The 15,970-nt window shown below is 34.2% G+C and overlaps 1 protein-coding gene across 1 annotated transcript in view; it reads left to right on the forward strand.

Annotated features, from left to right (window-relative positions):
• The window catches only part of LOC101561793 (TBC1 domain family member 5), a 422,866-nt gene that overhangs the window by 215,266 nt on the left and 191,630 nt on the right, over positions 1-15,970 (forward strand). Inside the window, exon 4 of the mRNA XM_023715719.1 lies at positions 4,850-4,920. The gene's annotated coding sequence lies outside the window, so the exon portion shown is untranslated. The remainder of the gene's footprint in view (positions 1-4,849; positions 4,921-15,970) is intronic.

Consider the following 15,970-nt stretch of genomic DNA (forward strand, 5'->3'; position numbering starts at 1 on the left):
CCTGTTCATGACTTGATGTGTTAATCACTAGGTAACTTTAGTAGCTGTTGGTACTCGGAAAACAAGCTTTTGAATTTAGTTAATGAAATTGATACTTTCAATTTGATTTCAGGCAGATTATTTGCTTTATTTATATGTCATCACTAATAAAATAAGTTCCACATTTTAAATATTTTTACTATTCTCTTGTAAGAAAAGCATTTAGTTATTACTAGATTGTAGAAAAGGAATTTGAGAAATAATTATTAGAGAATAAGAACTTGGAAAAGCAATTGGGAACAAAATCTATCCTGTTCATTCTTAAGCAAATAATCCCCCCAAAAATATTTGGCTATTATTGAGATTAAAGTACACAGGAACACATTTGTGAAATGAAACAGTGAAGTGGAAAGAGGAAGGGTTCATTCTTCCCATGATTCTTTCAAAATTATTTTTTCTATCACTTATGTATAACTATGGTTACACTTTTTAATAACAAAAGACAGAGCTCTAGTTACTTTTTCTTTGCTGAAGAAATCAAATGTGATCTACCCATACAACTCCTGTCAGTATTTTGATATATTTGTATACTTGTTTGTCTTACTCTTTTTAGGTTCAGTCGGTTTTTACTCTTGTTTGAAGAAAAGATTTGTCAAAAGTAAACTGCATAATAATCATTCATCTGAATGATCTTCTTTTATGAGATGTCACTCTAGCATTTTGACCTAAGGAGTCTATTTCATCTCACTTTTCCTTACCCAAATAATAAATTCCTTCTCTATATCAATCATCTCCGTGCTAGGCATTTCATTGTGCTTTTGAATGTAGAGGTGACAGTAAGACATTATAACAGAAATCAATCTCGCTCTCGCTCTCGCTCTCGCTCTCTTTCTCAGAAGGGGTACCATGCCATCTCACCACTGCACTGGTTCATAAACCTAGTATCAGTACAGATTTAAAGAAAACATGTTTAAACTAAGAGAATGATACAGGACAAGTAAATGTAACTTCTATTTACTAGATGTCAGACACACCAAGTTCATGTAAGGAACAATAGAGGTTAAAAGTAGGAAAAATTTGTACTCACATTGGCAGCACATATGCTGAAAATGAGTAGGAAATATTTATTGAGAGAGATAAATAAATATTATCTCTCTTGGCCCATTTCACAGAGGAAATTTTATAGAACAAAATCATAAGGTGGGCACCATGTGTATCAAAATTAAGATTAACCATTAAGTTTACAAGTATAGCTGCTTAGATAACATTGTCCCAGTGGGGAAACAGGTTACAAAGAAAGTGTACATGGGAAGGTTAAAAAGCTTTTCAGGAAAAGACGGATAAGGAGGTCCTGGTCAGCCACATGGGTGACTAATGTCTCTCTAGAGGATAAGTTTGTGTGAAGTCCCTGAGGCTGGGATGAATGTCTGTATTGTAGTTTATAGATAGCATGGTTGAAGCCCTGAGAGCCCAGGGACAGTATTGAGGGAATCCATATAGACAGAGTCTATTAAAAGTTTCAACCCTTGAATGGTAACTTATTGAAGGATTTTTCAATAGAGAGAATAATGTAATCGTATTTATTTTTTTAATGATCAGTGTAATTGCAGTGACCTTTATTGAAAAATTTGAAGGGAGCAAGAGAGAGTGCTTTGAAGTCTCATCAGGGAGATTCAAAAGTAGTCCATATGATGGTACCTTTAATTAAGGAGGAGTTGGGGGAGGGGATGAAGGGTGGAAAGGAGAGAAGAAATGTCTGAGAGTTGAAGGCAGAAAGACTTGTATGGTAATGATATGAAAATTTTTTAGCAAACACTCTCTTAAAATTTAATGTTTGTCAAATATTTGTTTCGACCTGTTTTTTTTTTTTCAAAATTTTGATAAACAGCGTTGAGACAGTTTCAAATCAAATCGGTAGGACAGTTTCAATAACTAACACACTGCATATATTCTTCTTAATGGTTAATTGCTGTACAAGATGCGGACTTGAGATCCTATTTACAAACACCATTAGAACAAATCATTCTATTCATTAAGAGAATGTAACTATATATCTAATCCAACCACTTTGCATACACAGATACAAAATGGACATTCATCTGTATACCCCTTTTTTTCTAAGTTCTCTACCTGTTTTATTATGAAGGCTCAAGTAACTAACTGGCTTTCTGACAAAATATTTCAGTGCTTAACATTATTTTTGAGCTTTTGCTGCTTACTGATATGTATAGGGCCTAAATAAGTTTCTTTCCATGCCCTTTCCTAGTGCTGCCCAAATCGCAAGGCAGGGAGATAAAAGAGGAGTAGAATAAGAACAACAAAGTATTTTAAAGTTTTGTAAGATTGTTTTATTACTTTGTGTACCGCTCTAACAAAATACTACAGACTGGGAATTTTATAAAGAACAGAACTTTATTTTTAATCATTTTTTAGCCTAGGAAGCCCAATATTAAGATGCTGATAAGTTCAGGGTTGATTAAGGCCAGGTCTCTGCTTTTCACATGGTCCTTGGAAGAAATTGACACTGTGCCCTCACATGACCGAAGGACTGCAGTATCCATGGGGCCTAGCCACTTCCTTACAGACCTTTTATACAGCAGTGCTCATATTAATAGGGTATAGGTTTTATGGCTCAATCACCTTTAAAAGGTCCATTCTCTTAATACTGTTACAGTGAAAAGTTTCAACATAAAAGTTTGGAGTGAGCAAAAACATTGAAACCATAGTAGCATTCAACGCAGGCAATACATATGTAAAAAGGAAACAGATTTTAAATTTTATAAGCGTGAAGTTAAATTACATTTAATATTACGGGATATTGTTGCCTTGCATGCTTATTTTATATTTATTTATTTATTTATTTATTTATTTTTATTTTTGATGTATTTATTGCACCAAAAATAGTGAAAGTGCCTTGGCATCTTTTGTCTGGGTAGATCCCTTTTGTGTGACTTAAGTTTTCCTTCTTTCATTATACCTGTTTTTTTTTTTAAACTTTTTCTGGATTTCTGTGATTATTTCTCTTTCTGATATGCCCTAATTTTGACACTGTTTCAAACACTGATGTATACCTTTATTCTTAGTATTTTAAGGAAGGGCTCTTTTCTGAAGATCTTGAGTACATATGTAAAGTGCTTAATACTTGTTCCATTTGAGAAATATATGCTTTTTCTAAAGAATAGATCATACTCTGTTTGGGCACACGTCCCAAAGCCAGCACTGACTTCTCATACCTTAGAAAATATGGAGTCCCTTCTTAAACCTAAAGGACTTAGGTAACCCAGTCTTTCCTATATTTCCCGTCATAGTTCCCTGAGTTTTTCCAAAACACTGAACTGTTTTTCCCATATTTCTTTTGCTGTGCTGCTAGCAAAGGGTTGTATCCCTAGGTTATCATATGGCATGTTCTCTCACTTTATTTCAAGTATCACCATCACAGAGGGCCTTCCAAGACTATACTTTCACAATTGGCTTCTAGCTCTCATTTAAACTCTTAGTGGTGATTCATCATTCCATAGCCATTTGACCTTTGTGTATCTTCTTTACCCTGTACCATATGGAATTACTTGACATGTGTACTACCATTTATCATTAATATTTACCCTTGTATATGTTATTGTTTTATTATCACAGAATATATTATGAAAACAGACTGTGTTATTCATGAAAATGCTTGTATTCAGTGCTAGCAGTCTCCTGTAGGTTAGAAATCATATTGCATTCCCAACAACCAAGCTCCCTTCTAAACCCTTTTAAGGAACCCCTAGAAAAAGAACCTTCATGGGTGTTCTGCGCAGTCTTTTACTACCATCCACTAGTGGGAGCTCCCACTTCTTTCCTTATACCTTTTAAATAAATTTGTTTCCAATGTGCCTCCTGTCTGAAGTTTCTTTGTCACAGTGGGACACAACCTCAGTTTTCTGGTCTCACTTTCTCTAGTTTATGTTTTGTACCTTCTTTATCTCCTCAGCTGACATATTAAGAAAATAGAATGGAGGGCTGGTGAGATGGCTCAGTGGTCTAAAGCACCTACTTAGAACAAGCTTAGCAAAGCACAGGGACCACGGTTCAATCCCCCAGCACCACATGCCAGCCAGCCCCGCCCCCTGGTGGGCTGAGCTGGCCACACACACACACACACACAAATAAATAAATTTTTAAAAAAAGAATGTTTAAAAAAAAAGAAAATAGAATGGAATATCTAATTATAATATGTAATGTAGTGAACAGATCTAATGAATTACAGGAAGAGTACAGGTTTTCAATTATTAAGTACCACCCTATCTTTAATTTCATTCTAAAACAACTTTATCAATATACTGAAATACCTTGGGTTGTAATTTGTTTTGCAAGTATTCCACAATATGATCAGACATTTCTAATAAATTTTAACTTAACAAACAAGTGATGTCTTACAATACCAGTAGTGCATGACACCTACTGTCTCATGATTAAAACTGAACCAGTGGCTCTCCCCCGCCCCTCCAAGCAAGAGAGTGATTGTGTCCCAAATGCAGGAGGTTCTGGAGCAGATCTCCACTGCAGCAGAGGAGAAGAAAAGGCTGAGGAATCTCTCAGTCCAAATGAGATTAGAGAAATATGTAAAACATGACAAGTAGTGCAAAAATTTGTAGAAAAGCACTACGAAAATAAGGCTCGAGGAGCTGGAGTAATAAATCTGTTTAACTACAAAACAGTGTCACACTTCCATGAAGTCCTCAAAAGGAGGCAAAAACAAGTGTCAAGGGACAGGTTTCTTGCTAAAGTTACACTAAGAGAAAAGAATCCATTAACCCATTAGGTAGTTAGTAGTGATTCTATTAGTGATAGTGCAAGTCTTGCTACACGTCTCCTCTTACTGATTTTACAGTGGATAGTCAGTTTCCTGTCGTGCCACTCTTGACATCAACTGTCATCAACTGACATCAACTGTATTAAAAGGTAAATGTGTTACAGTTTATTTTTCTTTACATTTTATATTTTATTATTTTGTGTTACAGTATTGTAATCACTTTTACATGTGTATTTTTGGGGTGTAGAATGAATCATCTGAGTTCCCATTTCCTTTCTTTTCTTCTAAAGAGAAAAATAAATTTCAAAACAAGATAATAGGAGGGTAGCAATGGTTAATACATTGTGTACTGTTATTTTTAAACTGTTACTTGGAGTACAAGGTATTACCCTTTAATTGTCAAACAACATTAGCACATTTCTTTTCAGTTAACTAAGAGAAAATAATAGTATAATGATGGGGCCGGGGAGATGGATAAGTGGAATAAGTGCTTCCTCGGCAAGCACAAGGGTCTGAGTTCAATCCCTGGTTCCGCCCCCCCCCAAAAACCCTTATATATATATATATATATATATATATATATATATATACACACACACACACACACACACACACATATTTTTTACTTTTCCCTTTTTTCAATTCCCTTATCCACGTTTCTCTTTCTTTTGAACAGTTTCTTTCCATTTTACAATGTCTGTTGTACATTTTGGATCTTATTTACCCTTTCAGAGTCTCACACTAGGGAAAAAATAATGATGATTGCATATGTATGCCTGGCTTGTTTTACTTAGGAGTGTGGTCGCCAGTTGCATCCATTTATCTATAAAAGCCTGTACTTTATCCTTCTTTATGGCTGAGTAGCACTCCATTATATAAAAATACCACATTCATTTATCCATTCCTCAGTTGATGAGCATTTGGGTTATTTCCAAGATGTAGCTAACACAAATTGTGCTGCTATTAAAAATGGGGTACGGGAGGCCTGCCCCTTAGCTCAGTTCTTTAAGTGGCTGCTACGACAAAGCAGTCAGGTTCAGCTGTGGTTCGATCCCCACAACTCAAGCCAGCCAAACCTGCCCTGAAGGCATTCAGAGAAAAAAAAATGGGGGTACGTATATCACTGTGGTATGATGTTTTTAATTCTTCTGGGAAGATACCCAGAAGGGGAGAAGTTGGGTCAAACCAATCCTAGTTTTCCAAGGAATCTCTACATAGTGGTTATAACAGCCTACACTCCAACAGTGAGGAAAGGTTTGTTTTACCCCACAGGCTCACCAGCATTTGTTATTAACTTGTTCATAATAGCTATTCTTGCTTTTTTGAAATAAAATCTCAGTATTGTTTTAATTTACATCTCTCAAATGACCAATGATGTTGAACATGCTTTATCATATTTACTTGCTGTTTATATTTCATCTGAGTAGTGAATATTAATCTCGGATGTCCATTTTTGGATTGGATGTTTGAATTTGGGAGATCTGAATTTATGAGTTCTTTATATGTTTTCAATAGTAGTCCTTCACCTGAGGAAGATTTGCCACGTATATTCGACCACATTGTGGGTTGCTTCTTCACTGTGTTGGTAGTTAACTTAGTGTGCAGAAGCTTTTTAATAAGATGAGATCTCAGTTGTTGATTCTTTGTGACAGTTCCTGTGCAGTGGGCTTTTTATTTATGAACTTTCTGCCAAGATCAATGTTTCCAGTATATGTAATGTTTCTATATTAATATTTAGATATTTGATCCATTTTGAATTTAGTGACTGGCGAAAGATATGGAGTCACTTTTTAATCTTTAGTTTGTACAGAGCCAGTTTTCCAGTACCATTTATTAAAGAGGCTATCTAAAAAAATAAATAAAATAAAGAGGCTATCTTTTTACCCGTAAACATGTTTGGCACCTTTGTGAAAGATAAGGAGGATGAATATGTCTGGAGTTGTTTCTGCATCTTCTAATCTTTCTATGGATCTTCAAGTCTTTTTTTTCTTGCCAATACCATGCTGTTTTTATTACAGTAACTTCATAACAATATTTTTAGCCTCTATAGTATAGTAATAAAGTCAAGGATTGTGATGCCCTCATTACCTTTATTGCCCAGAATTGCATTTGCTTTGTAAATTTCTTCTGATTCTAAATGAATTTTAAGATTGCTTTCTCTAATTCTGTGAGATATGCTGTTGGAATTTTGATCAGAATTGTGTTAAATCTGTTTAGCAGTATTGGAAGTATGGCCATTTTCACTGTATTGACCCTTTCTACTCAAGAGCAAGGAGTATGTTTCCATTTTCTGATGTCCTCTTCACTAATTTTTCAAAATTTCTTTAGTGTTCCATGTAGAGATCTTTCACGTCCTTTGATAGGTTGATTCCTAAGTATTTCATTTTTTGGATGCTATTATAAAAGGTGGTGTTTCTCTACTTTTCCTTTCAGTGAATTTGGTATTCCTGTACAGGGAGCCTACTGATTGTTGCTTGTGGGCTTTATGTCTAGCTATGCTGTTAAATTTGCTAGTTAAATCTAGCAGGTTTTTTAGTGGAGTCCTGGAATCTTCTCTGTAGCATATCTTGTCATCTGCAAATAATTAACTTCTTCCTTTCTTATTGTCATTCCTGCTATTTCTCTCTTGTCTAATGGCTGTGAGAAAAGTTCTCAGGAGTATCTTGAATAATAGTGGAGACAGTGGACATCCTTGTCTTGTTACTCATTTTAGAGAGAAAGCTTTTCAGTTGTCATGCATTTAGAATGATGTTGACTGTTGGTTTGTCATACATGGCTTTTATCAAATTGAGATGGAGACCATCGATACCCTGCTGTAAATTTCCCTCTTAGGACTAATTTCATTGTGTCCCATAAATTCTGGTATGCTGTATTTTTGCTATTATTTAATTGTAGAAACTGTCTAATTTTTTCTATAATTTTACCCATCACTCATTGGTTGTTTAGGAGGATCCTATTTAATTTCCAATTTTTTATGAAGTTTTTGTGGTTTCCTTTGCATTGATTTCCAGTCTCATTGCATTACAGTCTTATAATATGCATGGGATAATTCAATTCCTTTATATTTACTTACACATGTTCTGACATCCATTAGGTCCATTTGTTCAAATGTGTGATTCAGTTCTAATATTGTTGATTTTTTTATTTTTTAATTTTTTTTTTTGGTCTAGGTCTGTCTTCTTGTTATTTATTTTTTAGGTCTGTCTTTTTGTGAAAGTGGGGGTTTTAAGAGTCCCCAATAGAATTATAATATAGCTTATTTGATTTTTCATTTCCAGTAATACTTGTTTCATATAGTTGGGTGCATTGGTATTTGTTGCATACATATTTATCTTTATTATCTGTTTCTCTTGTATTAGTCCCTTTACAAGGATGGAGTGAGTTTCTGTATCTCTCTTAATCAGTCTTGGCTTGAAATTCATTTTGTTTGCAAATAGAAATGTTTCTCTTACCTTTTTTTTGACTTTGTTGCATGAAGTATTGTTTTTCATCCTTTGACTTTCAGCCTATATATTATGTATTATTGTTATATGTTACCCTGTTTCTTTTTGTTTTTCTTACTCTTGTTTTTATTCTTCAAAGTAAAAGAAAGTTATAATTAAAATAAGATTCTATCCTTGTGTTGAATTTCAGGAATCTTTATTATGATACGCCTTTCATAGATTTTTTTTTTTTATTATTATGGCTAATTAGAGTTCTATAGGCCTAACTTAACTATATGTGCAATTCTGTTTCTCTCCTAGGGAACGTTTCTGCCATGACCTCAACAGTTCTTATTCTTTTGTAGTATATTATTTGTGCAGTTTTTTTTCATGTTGACTTAAGTTATTCTTCTTTGTATCATCTACCAGATGCTAGACTTATTTCTTAAGGTCCCTTGCTATTTGTAAGAAATGTTTTATGTTCATAATCATGAACAGTAAACCTGTCTTTATATCTGAAATCCTGTCTTGTGTTTCAGGTTATGCTGCTGTGATACTTTCCATGGAATTTTTATTCTCCTGGATATCTCCAGGAATCCTATGAATTCCATTTCTTTCCTCTGCTAAGCATTTGTGGCTTTCATAATTTTCTTAAAATTTTTCAGCTCTTTTAAAAAATCTGTAACTGCTCTAGAATCATTAAGCATGATTTTCATGGGAACACCATTTCTGCAGTTATCTGACAAATTATTTCTGATTTGAATTTTTCTAGGGCCTCATTCAATTGCTTTTCTTTTTTGGTACCAGTGATCAAGTTCAGGACCTTGTGCTTCCAAGACAAGCATTTATACCACTGACCTATCTTCCCAGTCCCACAATTGCTTTGTTGTTAGCACTTGAGAAAGGCCATCTGGTTTGCTTTTGGTTAACTGGAATTCTGGGATTACATCTTATTTCAGTGTCTTTTCATTTTCTTTCCTCTTTTAGTTTAATTCCTTGGGTGATGCTTGCAAATTATCTACGATGGGTTGCTCTGTTGCTAGTATTTAGAACCTTAGGAAATGACTACTTCTCTGAGATATCTTCCAGGTGTAGCTTGCTTTGGGGTTTTTAAGTCTGTTTTATGATCCTACTTGTTCACTTTGTTGGGGAAAGAAGTTGCTTTCTGTTTGTCCTAGCCCCTGGTTCTTTGGCCCTGTGCTGCAGTGTTTTCTCTAGCCAGGAGTCATTCTCAGCCATGGAATTACCCAGGAGAACAGCTGTTTAGACGAGAGTCACTTTTGCCTATATTGGTACCATCATCAATAATGATAGCATCAAACACCACCTAGAATATGGCAAACTGAAATAACCATTAATTTACCACCTTTAACCATATGAACTAAATTTGTGATTATATAACAAATCTAAAACAAACCAGAAAATTATATTCCATATACAAGATCTTAATTGTCTGTTTCCCCTTAGGTTAAAATTTAAAATGGGTTAATGTGAAGATAGAAAAGTAGAAGGAAGAAGAAGAGATTAGAAATAAGGCTAGGTTACAGATGGGATCACTAAGCCCAGGTATTAATACACAGCTAATATGTACTAAATATGATAACTGTCCCTCCTCTAATTAATTGGAGAAAAAGATGAACAGTAATTACATAGAGTTAACTGAAAATTATTAAAACAATGGTTATGCTAGTACAGATAAAAGGAATCGGAATGGGACAATATTTAAAGAAAAATTTGTGTAAATATAAACTAATTTCATATGTATTGATTGTGGCTCGAAGTGGGTGAAAATTTACACTATGGGATATGAGAAGAAAGAGAAAGAAATGAATGAAACATTCCTAGTAGGGGATGTAGCAGGATATTCATTGGAATTTTTGAAGCCAACAAAAATATCAGGCTAGAAATGGAAAATAAAATAATAAAAAGGAGTAAAGAAATTTGGGGAATAAAAAGGAAAAAAATTGAACTGGGAAAAGATAGAGAAAGATGAAATTTTTAAAAGGTTTAAAGAATAAAGTGAAAAGAAAGGTAAAGAAAGATTCCTTAAACCCCAGCAAAGCAGCAAACAAAAAGAAAACAAAGTTCTCTGTAGTTTCAGATGAGTGAGTGGTGTCTTCCAGATCCACAGCTCTGCAGTTTACTGGTTTTCAGTTTTTTCTGCCCATCTTTACAATCTATTGTTTTTAGAAGTGTGACCCACTATTCCAGAGGCCCCTCGGCTTATGCAGGCTACAGCAGTGTCAGAGTCACAATGTTTTCCACTCTTGCCTGTAGATATATAGGAAAGATAATCAGTCCCTAGGTCTAATGTGGATTCATGGTATGGTGAGGGTTTGAATACATAATGCTATGGTTTATTTCTAAAGCTGCTGAAGTCATTCCTGGCGTCTTGCTGCAGAGGTTTTGGGTCTGTGTCCTTTTTTGATCTCAAATCCTTTATGTGGTCTCTTTCCAACTTATTCCCTGTTTTTGGCTCTCTTTTTGTTGTCATTCACCCAGTCACTCTGGGAGGGAATCCTGTCTGTCCCATGGCTGTTCTGAGTCTTAAGTTCAGATAGTCAACCCTTTCCTGGAATAATGCCAAGTCCCATATTCTGTCTATATGATAGGCCTCCCCATTGGGATTCCTTCCTAGCTGTTGCCTGTGAAATGAGTCCTATTGAAGTGAGCCCTGCAGTGTCACTGTAGATTTCAACAGCTACTGTCCCAATCCATTAACTTTTTTCCCTTGGAGATCCTGTTTTGACCTTTGTAAGTCAGGACTTGTAGAATGTCTCAACTCTTTCATTCCCTTGTCTGCATTGTGACTTCTTTACTTTCTCTGTTATAAAAAGCTACCTTTTTATACATTTTTTTTTATGGTGTTCAGTGAAATTTTGAGGTAGTATGCTGTCATCTTCTACCTAAGTATATGTATAGTGAAGAGGAGACCTGTAGTTTTGGTAGCAAAATTCTCCATGAGGCAGGATAGTATTTGTATAAATCCTCTATAGTGCATTTGTATATTTATTCAGTTTTGTTACTTACATACTTTCATAGACACTTTCATGCCTTCATCAATTTTACATTGATTTTATAGAATTATCTGCTTTTATTTAATGTTTTGAAAAGTGCTTTGATAGGGCCAGCCACATAGCTCAGCAGACTAAAGTGCCTGCTTAGGTGCAGGGACTGGGGTTCGATCCCCAGCATGCTGTACTGGCACTCCCCCCTTGGGGGCATGCTGAGACTGCAACTGAGAGTGGGTATGGAGGCGCACGCCTGTAATCCCAGCCCTTGGGAGGCTAAAAACAGGGGGATCACTGCAAGTCCGATCTGTGTAGTGAGACCCTGTAGACTATGTACTAAATACATTTTTTTTAAAAAATGCTTTGATAGTTGCCCTTAGGTTTGTGACTTGAAGGATTTTATGAGGACATTGAGCCCAATGTGTTCATTCTGTTTAGTTCTTTAATTTTTACACCTCCTAAAAATGAAATTAAATCACTTTTCTCATATTGATGAATTATGTTTATTATGCCTGAGTTTATATGTTGTGTGTCACATAGATAACCTAATTCATCTTGGTGTTATAAAATGTATGGAAGTTATATGTACAGAAATGTATTTTGGGGAAAGGTAGAACCACGCTGTCAATATGGATGTGAAAAATTGTGAGAGGAATCTCCAAATTAGGAAAGTTTTCAGTGAAACTGAATTCATTACTCCATAACATAGCAGTACCTCAGTTCAGGAGAGTTTAAGTTCATGAAATTTTGGGTTGAAAACAAGTTCTTAGGAAAATTTTGGTTCTATTTACAAACTCCACATGGAGTGACAAGCAGAACCATGGACATCTTCCCTGCATAAACACAAATGTAGTCATCTTCCACCAAATCATGTTTGTGAACTGTAGCACCACCATACTTCACATTAAAAATGACTATCATTTTTTCCTTATCAGTTATGTAAAACCTTTATATGTCATCATATTTGAAGAATTGTAGTTTTAGTTCTATAAATATTGATGGTTTTCTATTACAATGGAACCTCGGCATTTTCATATTGAGGCTTCTTGGTTTTTATATCCAATTTAGTGAAACTTCTTCATAAGGAAATATGCTAGTCCCTTTTGCAAGTATCACTCCATTACCTATTTTAATATGGAGTATAACATTCTTTTACTTTGTACATAATTGCATTTTATAAAAAATATGTATATACTCAAGGCTTACCATGTTTTAGATGTCTATATGTTACCACATACATTTATTGTCATTTACACAAAATTTAAAATGTTTATATATATATATATATATTTATATATACATATATATATTCTAATGAATATACTTCCAACAGATTAACAATCTCCCCTTATAGTCTTCAGATCAAAACACAATACTCTTAATATAAGTATAATCTTATATTTTTCTATCTCTATTCAACAAGGTCTTCATTATCGCTTGTATCTTTTTTCAGGATGTTTTCCTTTCTCCACCAATTTATAGCCATTAGTTTTTCTCAATAAATTTCTTTATCTATGGTATTATATGTTTTTGCAATTCATTTTGGCAGTCTAATTAAAAAATCAAATTCCATCAGTGTCAGGTCTTTATATTTCAGTAGCACATTTTTATCTTTTGTACTGGTAGTAAGATAGCATGGAAGAAGCAGATTTTTCTTGCCTTTGGATATATTCTTAGAGAATCTTTACCTTTGTGATTTGAATTTCTTAATTCAGGAGCTCTGACAATGAATAAACCATGTATTTTCCCATGAATACTTGCCTGTGTCCACTGGTAGGGTTTTCAGAAAACATATAACATGCCCAGTAAATTTATTTTCAGATAAGTAATTAATACATTTAAATATGTCTCAAATACTGTATTCTTTTTTTTCTCCTGAATTTTAACTTGAACTCAAGACTGCTTTCATTTATTATTTTTCCTGAGTCTCTAAACTCAATTCCTTGGTTCATTCCTCACTACCCTTTGAACCCCTGAAGAGTAGTATACTTGATTATATTCTAATTTACCTATAATAATTTACCTGTTACCATAGTCGTCTGATGATTTTTTCACTGACTGAAAAATATACTGTCTCATCAAGAATACTCTTACCTATTTATGAAATGTCACAATTTTCTGCTTACTGATTCATTGAAAAAATTATTTTCCAATGAATAGTTTCAAATCTCTTCATTAAAAAAATTTCATCTCCCCTTCTCATACTTTATTTTCCTGTTAGCTTTCTAGCTTCTGTTATAATTAGCCAGCATTAATAACAAATGTTTGCTTTAGTTAAATTATGCAGAACATTTACTTGTCAAAGGTTAGATCAGGTTATTGTTTGAATAGGTAATTAAATGCAGCCTAACATGGTCTTGTATTTATATGTGCTATAATCCCATTTCTGTATCATTTTACATAATTTTATGATCTTCAAGGGTGGCATTTCAAAAACGTTTTGATACTCTGGAAAAGAAATCTAGTAATTCACCTTTTATGTGACATAAGAATGTCCAAGGCTTCCATTGAAACTGAGTGCTATGTTTCAGTACAACACCAGTCTTGTGGTCATACGTTTTACACAGTATTAAATAAAATAAAGCTTATTGCCTGTTGAATTTTGCATTTGATATAAAGATTAGTGCTATACCACTTTGCTGTATAATCAATGTTTATTTGTTAATAAGTGTTTCAAGTCATATTTATAATTTTTAAAAACCATAAGAAGAAAACTTGATTACTACAGCTAAAGCTTTATTTTGACAATATACTGTTGTTTTCTGTTAAATCATTTAAATTTGTGTGCTTGTGCAGAATAAGTATGGCATTTTTTATTTTTAATTTGTATTTTAGTACAGTGTCTACTGGGTCTCACTATGTAGATTGGACTCATGGTGATCCACCTGTGTTCATCCTCCCAAGAGCTGGGATTACCGGTGTGCACCACCATTCCTAGCCTCATTTGCTGTCTCAGTGCACCTTGGGTGTGGGGCCGGCACAGCATGCCAGGGATCAAACCCGACTGCTGCACTCTGCCTAAGCAGGTGCTTTAATCTGCTGAGCTATTTGGCTGGCCCTAGTATAGCATGTATTAATCCTCAAATCTAATTGATTTATTGAATAAATGATTATTTTCCAAGTCCTTATGTATTAGTAACTTGAAATATAGATAAATAAAGCATGTCTTAGGAAAATAAACAAGTGTTAATAATGCTTAATATTAGGGTGGAGGGGCTGGTAAGATAGCTCAGTCTTTATGTATTATTTATTAGAAAAAAATAATAATAGGGTAGATTTACCATAGGAGTTATGTGGGCACCTGAATCAAACTGGGGGAAAGATAATTTAAGAGCAAATATTGTTGGATAAGAAAATTAGTGTCTGCCATAGAGTTACAAGGTATGTGAATACATATGATTGTTTAAATTTTAAAACTTTCTAACTGTGAAAGTCATGTTTGTGTGAATTTCCTTCAAAAAATTACTCTCCTACCTGTGTATGGTTTAAACACACTTATGACTGAGTTTTGTCATTTTCTTTTTTGTGGCCAGCTCAGCCAACTCTGGAAATAGGGCTGGCACAGCACATAGTAACAGGGATCTAACTGCAGTCCCTATGCACTTGCCTAAGCTTGCCTAAGCAAATGCTCTAGAATGCTGAGCTTTCCCACCAGCCCATTTTGTCATTTTCTGAACAGTTGTGGAAATCTTTCTTGTCTTTTGAGGTGAAATGTAATAACAGAAAATTTGATGAGTGCTTCCTTGGTGCCATTCAAGGAAGGCAGGTTTGTAAAAATCTTAAGATGTATCTTCATTTACCTCATTACCCAGATCTGGGCTATGTAAATTCTGGTTCTTCCGAAAGTTAAAATGGCGATGAAAAGTTAACAATTTGAACTGATTTATTACACTGAGGTAGCCACAGCAGTGAAGCTAAAGACAATCAGGAAAGAAGACATCTAGACGTGGTTCAAAAGTGGTAAGAATAATTGGATAAGTATGTTTGAAGCAAGGGGGGGGGGACATTTTTAGGCAAATTAATGACAGTGCCTTGTACTGTAATACATTTTTAGAATTTAAACATTCACTAGGTATATCCATCACACCTTCTATATGTATGGAAATGGTAAGATGTGTAGTTTGAAATAAATGCAGAAAGATTTAAATATGGGAAGCACCAGGAGAAATTGCTTCCATTTTATGTAAAAGTATTGATTGGTCTCCACTGCAAAATCTTGACTTTGTTTTATAAACTCTCCCTTGTAAAGTCCCTTTCTTTATAGCTTGAGTCTGATTATTTACTAAGTTGAAGCTACTTCTTTTTACCCCTTGAATGGAATGTATCTGCTAAGCTCTTGCACACAATGTTTCTTATGCCAAGAGGCATCCACCCCTCATGTAGTCCAAGGTTGTATTTACAATCTGCCCTTTTATTTAAATGAGATCACTGTAACTTTTAAAAATGTAGCTAGTTATATATCTGTTGTCATCTGAAGGATGGTCCAGGTTTATTATTTCCAGGAAACTACAAAAAGGAATATTTTTAGTGTAATGATTTTTTTTATAAATACCCCCATACATGATTTAATTCTTATGTTAGTCTTGCAAGATATTGTACAAAATTAAAAATGGATATAATTTGACCTTCTTTGCAGTATACCATCTTTTATCTACAATTTATTTTGAAGAGAGGATAATTGAAATAAAAGAAAAATGAAATCACATTTGAAATAATAGTAAATTTATTTATATATTATACCTTATTGATGTGTATGCATGTATACA

The sequence above is a fragment of the Octodon degus genome, unplaced genomic scaffold, assembly GCF_000260255.1.
Source record: "Octodon degus isolate 3935 unplaced genomic scaffold, OctDeg1.0 scaffold00043, whole genome shotgun sequence".
Lineage (NCBI taxonomy): Eukaryota > Metazoa > Chordata > Mammalia > Rodentia > Octodontidae > Octodon > Octodon degus.